Below are 14,054 nucleotides of genomic sequence, written 5' to 3' on the forward strand. Positions count from 1 at the left end.
TACATCTTATACTCCGGGGTGTCTTATACTCTGAAAAATATGGTATATAGCCGACCATCTCACAAAAGTGGCTCTGAGTGACCATAAAACCAAAATCAAAACATTTCACAATAAGAACATCGGTATTGTTAACAAAGACTAGAAGAGAGTATCCTTGGTGTTTCAAAAACTCAAACATGGATTGTAAAAGATTTACATAGCCTTCAGTGAGGTTACCAGTATATGAAATAAAAATGGAGGCACTATTGGCCTTTTGGGGGGGGAGCCGCCCTTCTTGATTTCTACAAAGCATATATTTAAGAAAGACATTATAGCATTTTGATCGCCTTATCTATATACATTACTGCCCCTTAACCCTGAGACAAATGGCTCAAGTTCATAAAGAAGGAATAAAGAAACCTGAAGGGGGTTGGTAATGCAGCTCTTTTGCTCACTGAGTGGAGAACAAAAATTCACATAAAGCCGTTAGTATTTGATAGTAAACAAGTTAAGGCAACTGCTTGCAGTGCAGGATTACTGCCATCAGGACATGGAAAAATGTCAGTGTTCATGAGTGATGCCAAACCTTCTGACAAAACACGTCAACTGCTCTTGACTCATTGTGGGTGGTTTATTGCAAATCCGAAGACAGAATATCAGTTGCCCATATTCTTGTCCTCTCCACCCGTCACTTCTCCTCTTGCTTTATCAACATCACTCTCTCTTAAATAATTACCTGTTCTATATTTGAAATGTTCTCTAATGTAACAGAAGCTCTGTGGTTTCTTTCCTGTCTGTCTCCAAAATCATAAGCTTTGCACCAATGCTACCTTCACCTGAAACAACCTTAGGGTACGCACAGTAGCCTTTACTGCTGTTTTTCTTTCTCATTCCTTTCTTCCTGATATTATTCTTTTCAACCACCCTGGGCAGTCTAAACATAGATTAATACTTCTTTAAGGAAAAAATTCATACATTACGTACCAAAGCACTCTGCCATGCATGTTGATACAAAATGTCTCAAAGTCTACAGGTTGTTAAAACTTCAAGGTTTAAGTTCCTAAGCTTGTTATCATTGTTGTTCATTATTATACAAATAACTGCATTTTTAACATTTTTCTTCCTCCAAAAGGAGCTCAAAAATGCCCCTCCTCCAATAAAAACAACCAAATATAATTTAAACTCTCTTAAATCAAGGCAGTACCATTAGTTCATGAGGTAAGGCCTTTTCGCACCATTGAGCTGAAGTGCTATTCATTATACATAAGCCAGCTGAAAATTATATCAGTAAAAAATTGGTTGTCCTGATTGCAGATCCCTATCCACACAAAGGGATTTCAAGTCAGTGAAACAGGAGTAGAATTCAAAGCACTAAACATGTATTTCATGCTACCTGTACACAAGAATCTGTTCTACTAACAGTCAAGCCAAATTGGTGCTAGATAAGAGTCTATGGGATTCACAGGGGCTAGATTTAAGTCTCTTGTGGGAATGACTCTACACTGATGATGCATTTGACTCAGCGGTGAAATCCAAATTTTTTTACTACGGGTTCTGTGGGCGTGGCTTGGTGGGTGTGGTGTGGCTTGGTGAGGATGGCTTGGTGGGCATGGCAGGGGAAGGATACTGCAAAATCCCCATTCCCATCCCACTCCTAGGAGAAGGATACTGCAAAATCTCCATTCCTATCCCACTCCAGGGGAAGGATACTGCAAAATTCCCATTCCCTCCCCACTCCTGGGGGAAGGATATTGCAAAATCTCCATTCCCACCCCACTCTGGGGCCAGCTAGAGGTGGTATTTGCCAGTTCTCCGAACTACTCAAAATTTCCGCTACCGGTTCTCCAGAACCTATCAGAACCTGCTGGATTTCACCCCTGGTTTGATCCCAGCCGTTGGGCTCTGCCTGGTTATCTCCTACAGATGGTTTTGTAATAAGGAAGAAAACACAACTTGAACATGAATATAGCTAAGGATAACTTAAAGCTGTCTTGCTCATTGGCTGGGCAAGTTGAGGGCGTTTGGCTGCCCTTGAAGACTTCTAAAAACTTCAAGGAGTGCAAAATACAGCAACATGTTTATTTAAGGAATAGTTTTTTGGCTAATGTAGAACATTGCTGCTGGCACAAGAACTGCATCATCTCTCAATATGTTTCCTAGTGTAATTCAAGATACTGGTAATTAATCAATACAGCCCTATGTTTCTCTGACCTTAGGTATCTGTGAGGCTACCTATCCCAGATAGATTCTGCCTCTCCAATCAGAGTCAGCTTGCCAAAACTCCTAGCTTGTCAAGTTGGCATGCTCTGCAGGAGCATCTCCACTTTCAAACCGCTTGACCCCTGAAAGAAGAGTAGCCTCCAGCCTAGAATGTTCTGAAAGCTTTGAAATGTCTGGCTGTTTTAGAAGGCCTTTGGAGTTCCATTGCTTTTTAGCTCAGATATTTCACAGAATAACAGAGTTGTAGATCATCTAGTCCAACCCCCTGCTCAAGCAGGAGACCCTATATAATTTCTGGCAGATGGCAGTCCCGTCTCTTCTTGAAAGCTTCCAGTGATGAAGCAACAGCTTCTGAAGGCAAGCTGTTCCATTGGTTGATTATTCTCACTGTCAGAAAATTTCTCCTTATTTCTAGGTTGAATCTCTCTTTGATCAGTTTCTATCCATTATTCCTTGTCTGGCCTTCGGGTGCCTTGGAAAACAAATTGAGCCCTCCTCTCTGTGGCAGCCCTTCAAATATTGGAATATTGCTATCATGTCTCCCCTGGTCCTTCTCTTCACTAGACTAGCCATGTCCAGTTCCTGTAACCGTTCTTCAAGTCCCCTAATCATCTTTGTTGCTCTTCTCTGCACTTTCTAGATTCTCAACCATATGTTGCTTACAGCCATTCAGACTATGCTGTAAGCTATGCTGTATGTAAACCCTTCAAATAAATAGACATCCTGGGACATGCAGAAAAAATGTTTTGAGAATATATTTGCACCATGATTAAAGGCAAATGGGGAAAACCCCTTCGAAGAGATATCAGCAGGGAGATATTTCCAATGTTGACTCTAATCTTCCTTCCCAGAAATCAGTATGCATTATATACTCTCAGATGACGTGATCTTGCTGGAACTCTAGAAACACTTCGCCCATAAATGCCAATAGAGTAAAGGTCTTCTCTATGTCAGAAAGGGGGAAAAGGCTGGGTTTCAAATTGTTGCGCTTTAATAGAAACTTATGACCATGGCCATATTTGGCATGGCTGCCAAACTTTGCCAACTTTGTCATTGGAAGCTTTATTTTTTGCTCTCTCTCCCAGTTTTAGAATAGAATAGAATTCTTTATTGGCCAAGTGTGATTGGACACACAAGGAATATGTCTTGGTGCATACGCTCTCGGAGTATATAAAAGAAAAGGTACATTCGTCAAGAATCATAAGGTACAATACTTAATGATAATCATAGTCCTTTTGCCAAGGAGATGACAGAAAAGTTTCCTGGAATCCTTGGGAGCAGTGAGAAGATGAGGCAAGTTGACTCTTGCCCTTCCCTTTACCTAATGAAATAAGAAATTAAGCTTTGCCTTCCCTTTGCTGGATGGAATTGGAATTCCTTTGCTTAAGCTAAAAGGACAGTTTGCAAACTCACTATTTAACATGTTAACAGAGTCGGAAGGGACCTTGCAGCTCATCGAGTCCAAACCCCCTACCCAAGCAGGAGACCCTACATCTGCCCCTACGAAGGATCGAACTCACAACCTCCTTTTTGACCTGGTCTTGGAATTGTCCTTGTGTATTGCCTTTTGTGATTGAAGAATTTAGAAACATTGAAAACCAATGCCCAAATCAATGGCCCTATGGCTAATTGTAAAATTAGGAGGAGGCAGATAATGTTTTATTAGTGCCAAGCCTTTTCCCACAGCCTCTCTAATCCAGTTCCCACCCTCACTTTTTCCAAATAAGGTTTACAAAAAAGGTGCGGTTTCACAATGACTCATGGGTGGATTCCTGCCAAATAACAGAATGTAAAGCAACAGCGTTCTGCTTCCTCCTAGTAAAATGAGATTGTTCAAATCTCCAAAGCATGTGTTATCTGTGCGCAAATTGTATTCCTTTGTTATCACATCCTTCCTTTGAAGAACAAGGGTTGGTGTAAAAGGCTTGCCCCATTTTATCACCAGAATAGCTAGGCTGGAATGTCAATCATCAAAATCATCTCTGAAGGGATCTGAACTCAGATTTACCTTCGAAACAAGCTTATAGCAATTAGCTTTCATAAACCTTTGGGTCCTTAGAAAGTATTTTTGCAGGAGTGAAAGGTGGAAAAACAGCTTTAAGACAAATAATGTCTATACGGGTATACCTATTATTATTTTCAGGTGCCGGTCATACAATCCTTTTTCTTGTTTTGCATCCTGAAAAGTATGAATGGATCTGAAGGGTTTTTTTGATACCAATTATAGAGCATAGTTTAGTTTAGTTTACTTTATTGTCATTGCACCTTGTACAATGAAATTAAATGCCATCTTCAGTGTACATTGTAACTATAAAAATAAAACACAAGCACACATCCTTCACATTCTATACAATTGAATTGAAAACCCGATATTGCATTAAAATTGCATTATACAGTAGAATTCAAAATAGCTACTGCCCTGGGATAGAAGCTGTTTTTCAGCCTATTTGTCCTTGTTTTTATTATCCTGTACTGTCTCCCAGATGGTAATAGTTCAAAAAAAGGATGCCCAGGATGAGATGGATCTTTAAGAATGTTTTGAACTTTCTTAAAGCAGCGGGAACTATAAAGCTCTTCCAAAGAGGGGAGATGGTAACTAATCATCCTCTGGGCAATGACATTAACCCTCTGGAGTGCTGTCCTATCTGCTACTGTGCAATTGGCAAACCATACACAGATGCAGTAAGTTAAAATACTTTCTATGGTGCAGCGGTAGAAGGCCACCAGCAGTTTTTCATTCAGTTCTTGTTTCCTGAGAAGTCTCAGGTAGTATAATCTCTGATGGGCCCTTTTGACCAGTGCTGCAATGTGAGTGCCCCAGGTCAGGTCCTCTTTTATGATCACAGAAACTTAAAACTGGCCACTTGCTCCACTCGGTCTCCATAGTCTTTTTGAAACATCATTTTGTAATACTGATAATATTCAAATTTAGTCAGGATATCTCAAGAAAGACACAACACTGCCTAATACAATGCAGAAATAGCACTGTACTCTAGATTTGTCCTCTTTACTAAAGAGCACACTTTGAACCTTTTACCTCCTGTGAGAAATGATAAAGTGATCATTCTCCACATCATAGTCTGATGTTACCATCCCAACCTACTCTTCCAACATGGCTTAATTCAGCCTTTGCTTAATATTTCAAGACTCGGAGCACAGACTCGGAGACTCGGAGCATGTGCAAGATGGTGGCAGCGTTGCAAAGTGCTGCGTGATGATGGGATGGCTTCGGGACTCCAGGGGGGTACTACAGGGGCACTCGATCATCAGCGACCCCGGGTTTGGCCGGATGAGCTTGGGGTGAGGATTTTGAGACCTTCCTCGCCCCTGCGCGAGGTTACAGAAAGCTGTAGCCGCGCCAGCTCCTGGCTGAACGCGGCTGAGCCGGGAGAGCTTGGGAGAGAGGTGGAATGCTGGCTTGTCAGCCGCTCGTTGGCTGTGGTTTCCGACGTCCCGATATAGTCAGTTGACACCATCGCTGACTATTGGGGATGAATTGCTGGCCCCCACGGAGAGGGCTCACAACTTGGGCATCCTCCTGGATTCACGGCTGTCTTTAGAAGAGCATTTGACGGCCCTGACCGGGAGGGTTTTTCATCAGGTTCGCCTGATTCCCTTTCTGGACTCCTTACACACAGTCACTCATACCCTCGTCACTTCCCGCCTGAACTATTGCAACGCTCTCTACATGGGGCTCCCCTTGAGGAGCACCCAGAGGCTCCAACCGGTGCAGAGTGCAGCCGCGCGGGTGGTTATGGGAGCGACATGGTGCTCCCATGTAACACCTCTCCTGCACAAGCTGCACAGGCTCCCGGTGGTCTTCCGGGTGCGCTTCAAGGTTTTGGTTACCACCTTTAGAGTGCTCCATGGCTTATGACCTGGCTACTTACGGGACCGCCTACTACCACAAATAGCCTCCCACCACCTGGTACGCTCTCATAGAGAGGGGCTCCTCCGGGTGCCGTTGGCCAAACAGTGTTGACTGGCAGCCCCCAGGGGGAGGGCCTTCTCTGTGGGGGCACCCACTATCTGGAACGAGCTCCCCCCGGAGATATGGAGGATCCCGGATCTGCGCACTTTCCGCCACGCTCTTAAGACCTTCCTATTCCAGCAAGCTGGCCTGGCCTAACCTTTTTCCCCCTTTTCTTTTAAATTGAAATTTTTAAATCTGTTTTTAAATTATTGGGATGTTTTAAATTTGTCTCCGGCTAAATTGTTTAATCTGGTTTTATTTTTGCTTTTAAATTTTTGTATTTATGTATTTTATTTTTGTGCCTGTTCACCGCCCTGAGTCCTTCAGGAACAGGGCGGTATATAAATCTAATAAAAGAAAGAATATCTACTATGCAGCCACATTTTGCTGAATATATTGATGCATTACGTTGTGACTCACTTTTAAGGGGGCTTTAAAAACTACCTAACTTTTTTCACTGAGTAATTATTTCCCTTGCCAAATTTATTTTTATTTTTCCTGCTGTATAATGCAGAATGTCTATTAAGGATGTCCTGGCCTGTCCACAGAAATGGTCTTAGCTATATTTTAGCAATAGTTATGTATTATAAAAATGATCTGTGGGTTTGAATGTGAGATGTGAATTATGAGTGGAATGAAGATATGAAAAGCCGCAGCTATGAAGGTTTTGCAAAATATATTTAGATATTGTGATGTATTGTTAGCCTTCCCAAATTAACCAGACAGGAAATAGAACTAGGGGAATTAATTCTACTTTATTGTAAGGCTATATCACAGAATTTTGCAAATCTGAAGGCACAAATTTCCTGTTACCACATTTAACTGGTTAATCCATTAGGGTGGGTCCTTCTTAGGTTTATTTCACTTGACTGTTAAGCCACCGGAAGCTCCTGCCTGTCTTGTCCGATTGCTTCTTAGGCAGCTTCCTTTCGTCATTCCCAAAGGCCATTCACACATTCTGTGTGTCTATACCTTCAGAGATCAGAATACTGGAAGAAACAGTATTCCATGTGATACCCTATGGAAGCAAAACTTGGATTTTGAAGAAGCAGGATAGAAAAAGTTTTGGTATTTTTGCAATTTGATATTGGGGGGGATACTCCTGAGAATACCATGGACAAGAAAATAAAACAATGGATTACTGATCAACCCAGAGATCTCACTCGAGGCAAAAATGACTATACTTATTATGCAATAAATTTATTTGGACACAACTCTAATGCTGGGAAAAGGGGAAGGAATAGAAGAAGACAACTAGCAGTAAAGTGGATGGACTCAGTTATAGTGGCAATTGGTATAATATAGGAAAATTTGAAGGGCTAAGGCTACGTTAAGGATAGATCATAGTGGAGAAAATCCATCTATATGGTTCCTAAGAGTCAGCAACAACTTGATGGCACATAATCAATCAATCAAACAAACAATGGAAATGGGATGAAGTGGCAGTTACTTCTCTTCTCAAATCTCCCAAGATTATTTTCTTCATACACCTTCCAAACCTGTATTTTAAATTCTCCTATTCCACCCATTCCCGATTTGTGCCATGCAGATATTGTTGAACTAAAAATGTAATGGTCATTGATTGCGAGGATCCTTCTTGATCATAGTCCAAAACAGCTGGGGCAATCTAGCTGAAAGAATGATATTGTGTAAATATCAGCAATTATGTTCTTTTTGATAGGACATATGGTGGTTAGTAAATAAAGAAAACAAACACCAAACCCCTATCTTCTACATCAGAGGTGTGAAACTGGCAGCCCACTGGCTGGATGCATCATGCACAGGCCACGCCCACCCCAGCTCCATGAAGGGAGAAAACACCAGGAAATGTCACGTGATGGCAATGTGATGCCACGAGTTTGACACCCGTGTTCTACATATAAGAGCCATGGTGGCACAGTGGTTAGAATGCAGTATTGCAGTATGAGCCATGGTGGCGCAGTGGTTAGAGTGCAGTACTGCAGGCTATTTCTGCTGACTGTCAGCTGCCTGCAATTTAGCAGTTTGAATCTCACCAGGCTCAAGGTTGACTCAGCCTTCCATTCTTCCGAGGTGGGTAAAATGAGGACCCAGATTGTTGGGGGCAATATGCTGACTTTGTAAACTGCTTAGAAGGGGTTGTAAAGCACTGTAAAGCAGTATATAAGTCTAAGTGCTATTGCTATAAGTCTACTGACTGCCATGAGTTTGATTCTGATCAGCTCAAGCTTGACTCAGCCTTCCATCCTTTCAAGGTCAGTAAAATGACGACTCAGATTGTTGGGGGCAATAGGCTGACTATGTAAAGCACTTAGAGAGGGCTGTAAAGCGATATATAAATCTAAGTGCTATTGCTATTGCTATATCCTTCCCCATCATCAATTCAGTTCTAATGAACAGGTCAAATTTTGCATCCAAAGGTCTTTTCTATCTTTTCTCTTTTATAGCAGGTGAAGCAGAGTCAGTAAATTCCAGAGAGATAGCCAATTGGGGGTGTTGCAGGCTTTCAAGGTACCTGAAATCCAATCTCCTGGGGTGTCTTTGCCTTAATAAATGTGTTTATCATTAGACTTCTGGAGTTTTTTATTTCAAAATAACTAAATAGCCAAGAAGTTGAGGAAACCACAGTTGTCATCTCCATATGTCTTCCATGAAATTTAAATGTCAAAATCCCAGCCACCTTTTCTTCCAGCCACTTTGGAAGGAGACTGTTACCGAAAGGCCTGAGCATCAATTTAAATATCTTGACAACTTTGCAAGTGCAACCTAATATGGCCAGTAAAATGAATGACCCATCTCGTGGCATATCATTATGCATTTTGCACAAGTCATTGTGATATCTCATGCTTCTAGGTTTCTGTCTGGGATTGGATGGTGTGAGAGAGCAAAGTTGAGCTCACTGTCTGCTCTTTTCAAAAGTAGCTGCAGTCATGCAGATAAGTCACCCCCGCCTTCCCTCAGGCATTCATTCATCCATTCCCCAAGAACCGCACTCACAGGCATCCAAACCGGTGTCCTAGCCGCCTGGCTAACTGAGCCAACCCTGGTGTTTTCAAGGACATGCTGACCTGAACAGAGGCAGCGTCACCCAACTCAGTCCTTTGAGTGTACAGAAGCAAATGCAAAGACCGAGTGGGAGGAGAGGGTTGTGTGGAGCAGGAAAAGTGAAAGCACACGAGGCTTACAGATGAGGAAGCTAGGAAGTGGAGGCCACGTCTTGAGATTGGCAGCTCTCACAAGCAGGCAAGAGGACCTTCACTCAACTGCCAGGACCATAAGTATGGTGAGCAGCATATCCTGCAAAAACTGGGAAAGGAGCAGCCATAGTGACACCGCAGCTCGTCCCAACTAGTGTAAGAACACTTGAGAAAAGGCAAAGGTTGTATGTTGCTTTCAGGTCTTTGAGTCTGGTCTGAACTGCATATTAAAATAATAAGGATTAAAGGAGAGGGTGTTAAAGATGTATTTGCATAGCAATGTCACCTTGCAAAGTCCTAGAAGGGTGAAGTTGACCATGAGCAATGGCTTGTTGTTGCGGAAGGTGTGTGCTGCAATAAAGTATTGGGTACAGATTTGCTACACTGTCCAGTCCTTAGAGAGCAAAGAACCCTCATGGGTGTGTGCCTGTGGGGTGCAGTTTTCATTATTTTATTTGTTCCTAATTAGGATTTACAGCAGGAAATAATGTGCTAGACCATTACTGTTGTTTATGACTCCATATATTTGCAGCTGCTAACTAGACATCCAATCTCCTCCAATAACTTCCTTCCTCTATACTGGAATCCTCTGGCTGCCCAAACGCCTGTTATTTATTCCTGTCTCCCTTTAGAATCAAACCCTTTGTTTTTCCATTACAGTACTTCTTCCTCTTCCTGTTCATTAACAAATATTAGGAAAAAAAAGAAAGAATTTACCCCGGTTTGCTGTTGTTGTTGTTGCTGCAGCAACAACAACAATCTTGATTTATAAAAATTGAATGATTCTTCTGCATGATACTGGCTGAAGAGTTCTACTGCAAGCATTTTGCCGTTTATGCAATACATCAAACTCTGCGGTCAGAAAGAACATAAAAGAGAGCTTTCTCTCCAGGCTTTCAGTTTTGGGCAGCAAAAATCCAGATTACCAAAATAGTTGAGAGGTTTTTATCTCTTTGCTGCCGTTTGGCCATTGACCGGTTTTTTTTTCACAATCTAAACTTAACCAGTATTTTACAGGTAGTCCTCGAGTTACGACCACAATTGAGCCCAAAAATTTATGTTGTTAAGTGAGACATTTGCTAAGTGAGCTTGTCCCATTTTACCACTCTTCTTGCCACGGTTGTTGAGTGAATCACTGCAGTTGTTAAGTTAGTAACATGGTTGTTAAATGAATCTGGCTTCCCCATTGACTTTGCTTGTCAGAAGGTTCCAAAAAGTAATCACATGATCCCGGGACACTGCAACCGTCATAAATATGAGTCAGTTGCCAAGCATCTGAATTTTGATCATGTGACCATAGGGATGCTGCAACGGCTGTATTTTGGTCTTTTCCATTATGCAGCAAAGGTGTGAAGGACATTATTGTCTATGGCTGCTGGCCATACGACTTAGAAGCCTTCTCCATTATCAATCCATAATCATCACCCCAAAGGGATAAAACATCAGAGCTATAATGTCAACAAGAACTTCTTTTGAATTAGACCATACTAATTTGGGGACAAATCTCTGGGAAAGAGATAAATGCCAGTAACATGTTTACCCACAGGTTCACTTTCCCTTTGCCCCTTTCCCTATATTCACACATACTGACAAGAAGAGACTAAAGCAGCAGCATCTGAAAAAAGTCCTCTGTCTTGAGGCAAGCTCGATTTCGGATAACCGTGGCAACAGTATAGAACTGATTTGCCATTGCCCACTTTCATATTTTCTTATCTTCCTAGCTTCATCTGCAAACCTAAGATTCCCTGGTGTTCCCCATCCAAGTATTGACCAAGCCAACCTTGTTTAGCTTTTTTGGGGGGGAGGGTCAGCCAAGATCCCCTAGATGTTGTCACCAACTAGAGGTCATTAGTATTGTGAAGATTTGGAACCATAATCTACTTCGTGTGATGCACAGATCTGTTAATTTTAAGGTGCCACAACTCTCTTTGTATTTTTGCAGCCATTAGGAAATACATAACAGACTTATTTCCGAAATCTTACTGGAGAGGAGATTACAAAGAGGAGGCCCAGCATTTCTTGAGGAGACTAATTCCTCATTGCCCAGGAAGAAATCAATTTCCAGCCTAAAAATGATCCATTGGATCTGATAGAGAAATGTTAACAATTTTATCAAACCAGAAGCTGGTAACTGTGCTTATCTACAAGCAGCTATTCTTAAAACACTGGGGCCTGGGTGATGGGAACGGAGCTAATCAAGGAATCCCCGGAGGCTGCATTTGGCTCGAATGCTATTTTAGCATAAACAACTGTATTAAAAATAATTATATGCCTTTTTGTTTAAAGGATGGGGAGAGGTAAGTTGCTAGTCTATTACAGGATTATCCTGGATACGGTCCCGTCACAAACCTTGTGGCCTTCACAATTCACTCCAAAAATACTGTCAACTGACTATTTTCCCAGTGGGGAAAAATGGTAGATTTTGTGCCATGAATAGGATTTTCTTCACAACAAAGCAGTGGTTTGACAAGGCATCTGGGTTTCAAATAACAATAAGCAACTTTTGGGTATTTACTGCATATACAAAGACACACATAAATTGACAATCTGAAGCTAACGCCAAGGTAGGCAGGTAGCTTAGCATCTTTATAACTGCAAGTTGTCAGTGTGCTAATTCTAATCATTCCTGTGGTTCCTTGCCATGTCAACAGCTCATATACAGGATCACAACATCGTGTTTAGAGTCTGTGTCAAAAATAGGTCTGAATATACATAGGTTTCTGTACAAATACTGTATCATCCTCTAAAGAATTGGGCCCACCTTCTGTTCGGATTGAGGCTGTGCAACCTCAATGGAGCCTTTCAGAACAGAAAGAAAAGGGTTGTTTCATCAAAGGCAGAGGCTTCTAAATAGGGTGTGAACTCCTTTGTGGAGATACCATCATGGACATCAGGGAGTGGTGCCTTGGGAATTACAGGAGGAATATGTCTGTGCTTGTTTTGGTTTCTATGGCCTCAGGAATAAAAGGAAGCCATATAAAAAACAGAGAGCAAATCTGCAATTACACTATCCATAAATAGATACCTGAGAGAGTCTTCTCCCACCCCTGCCAACTTTTATAATTTTTTTTTAAAAGGTAGATTTTTATCATTCAAATCTTTATTTTTTAGGAGGCATGACTCTTAGAAGTTGAACTGTTTGTATCTTCAGTGATCTTATGTAAAGGCAGTGTTTATGGTTTGCAGGGGGAAAGCTCTTTTACATGGGCATTTGCTACATGCCCATGATCTGCCTTAATCATAGTTCAGAGGAGCGCTTTTGTTAATTCAACAAATAGGCCCAGCTGCACAACTGGCCTCAACTCTATGGTGTCTGTCTCTCTCCCCCATCTGTTAATAGTATCTCCCTTTTTAATACTATCATACTTGTGCCCATCCAGACACTAAGCTGTTACAGGAGAGTATCTGGAAATGACTGCTGTTGCTTTAAATCATTCTATTTTACCACAGAAATACGATTCCTGGCTTCTGCTAATCCATCCCTCAGAGTTTCAAATGTTGCGCAACAAAAGTAATAGCTTCTTCCTCTCAGAGACTTTTCAGATATTTAATGACTTCTGGCTCAACAGGTTTAAAATTCCCCTTTTACGGATGGTACACAATAATACAAACCAATACAGGTAGTCCTCGACTTACGACCGCAATTGAGCCCAAAATTTCTGTTGCTAAGTGAAACATTTGTTAAGTGAATTTTGTCCCATTTTATGACCTTTCTTGTCACAGTTGTTAAGTGAATCACTGCAGTTGTTAAGTTAGTAACATGGTTGTTAAATGAATCTGGTTTCCCCTTTGACTTTGCTTGTCAGAAGGTCGCAGAAGCTGATCACATGCCCCCCTCCAAGGCACTACAACTGTCATAAGTCAAACCAGTTGCCAAGCATCTGAATTTTGATCACATGACCATGGGGATGCTGCAACGGTCGGAAGTGTGAAAAATGGTCATAAGTCACTTTTTTCAGTGTAATCGTAACTTCGAACAGTCACTAAATGAAGTGTTGTAAGTTGAGGACCAGCTGTACAGTTCTTAGAGCAGGCAGGTGGCTAACTATTCTCCCACTTTTCCCCAGAAAACGATGTAAACGGATTACAGAGATGTGAGACTGCAAGGAAATAGGGAATGCCACAAAGAATGAATTTATCTACAAACCTTATGTTGAGCAAATGGACTAAAAAGTCTGAACTGCTATAAAGAAGATAGAAATTTGCCACTAAATAAACTGATAAATGGATCATTATTCTCAGGAGTCATCAGAGCATCCTGCTCACCGTCAGTTTATCATTTTGAAAGATTCCACCTGCGTGCAAAGTCATTTCTTTCTGTCTTTCCCATTTTCTCTTAAAATCCAGAGTTTAGTGCCTTCAAGTGAACCCACAGAGGCAAACTGTGTGTGTTTAATAAAAATGTACTTCCAAGTAAACAGTAATGACAGAATGTCTTTCCTAAAGAAATGGATGATCTCCTACCTAAGCTGAAAGTAAACTTGACATTTCCTGTTGGAGATTTTTTTTTTTTTTAGTGCCTTTCAAAAGCAAAGGCTTCATCGGTCACTTTTCAAAGGTATCGTCCCACTAAAAATCTTGTATTTTGAGAATTTAGGAAACAATGAAAAGACATTACTTATAATGTAAGCATTGTGCTTCGTCTGCAGCCTTCCCCAACTCTGTTTTGAACTACAACTTCATTTTTCTTATTCAGCATCTCTGTC

The sequence above is a fragment of the Pantherophis guttatus genome, chromosome 1 (assembly GCF_059756535.1).
Source record: "Pantherophis guttatus breed Tessera chromosome 1, ASM5975653v1, whole genome shotgun sequence".
Taxonomy (NCBI): Eukaryota; Metazoa; Chordata; class Lepidosauria; order Squamata; family Colubridae; genus Pantherophis; species Pantherophis guttatus.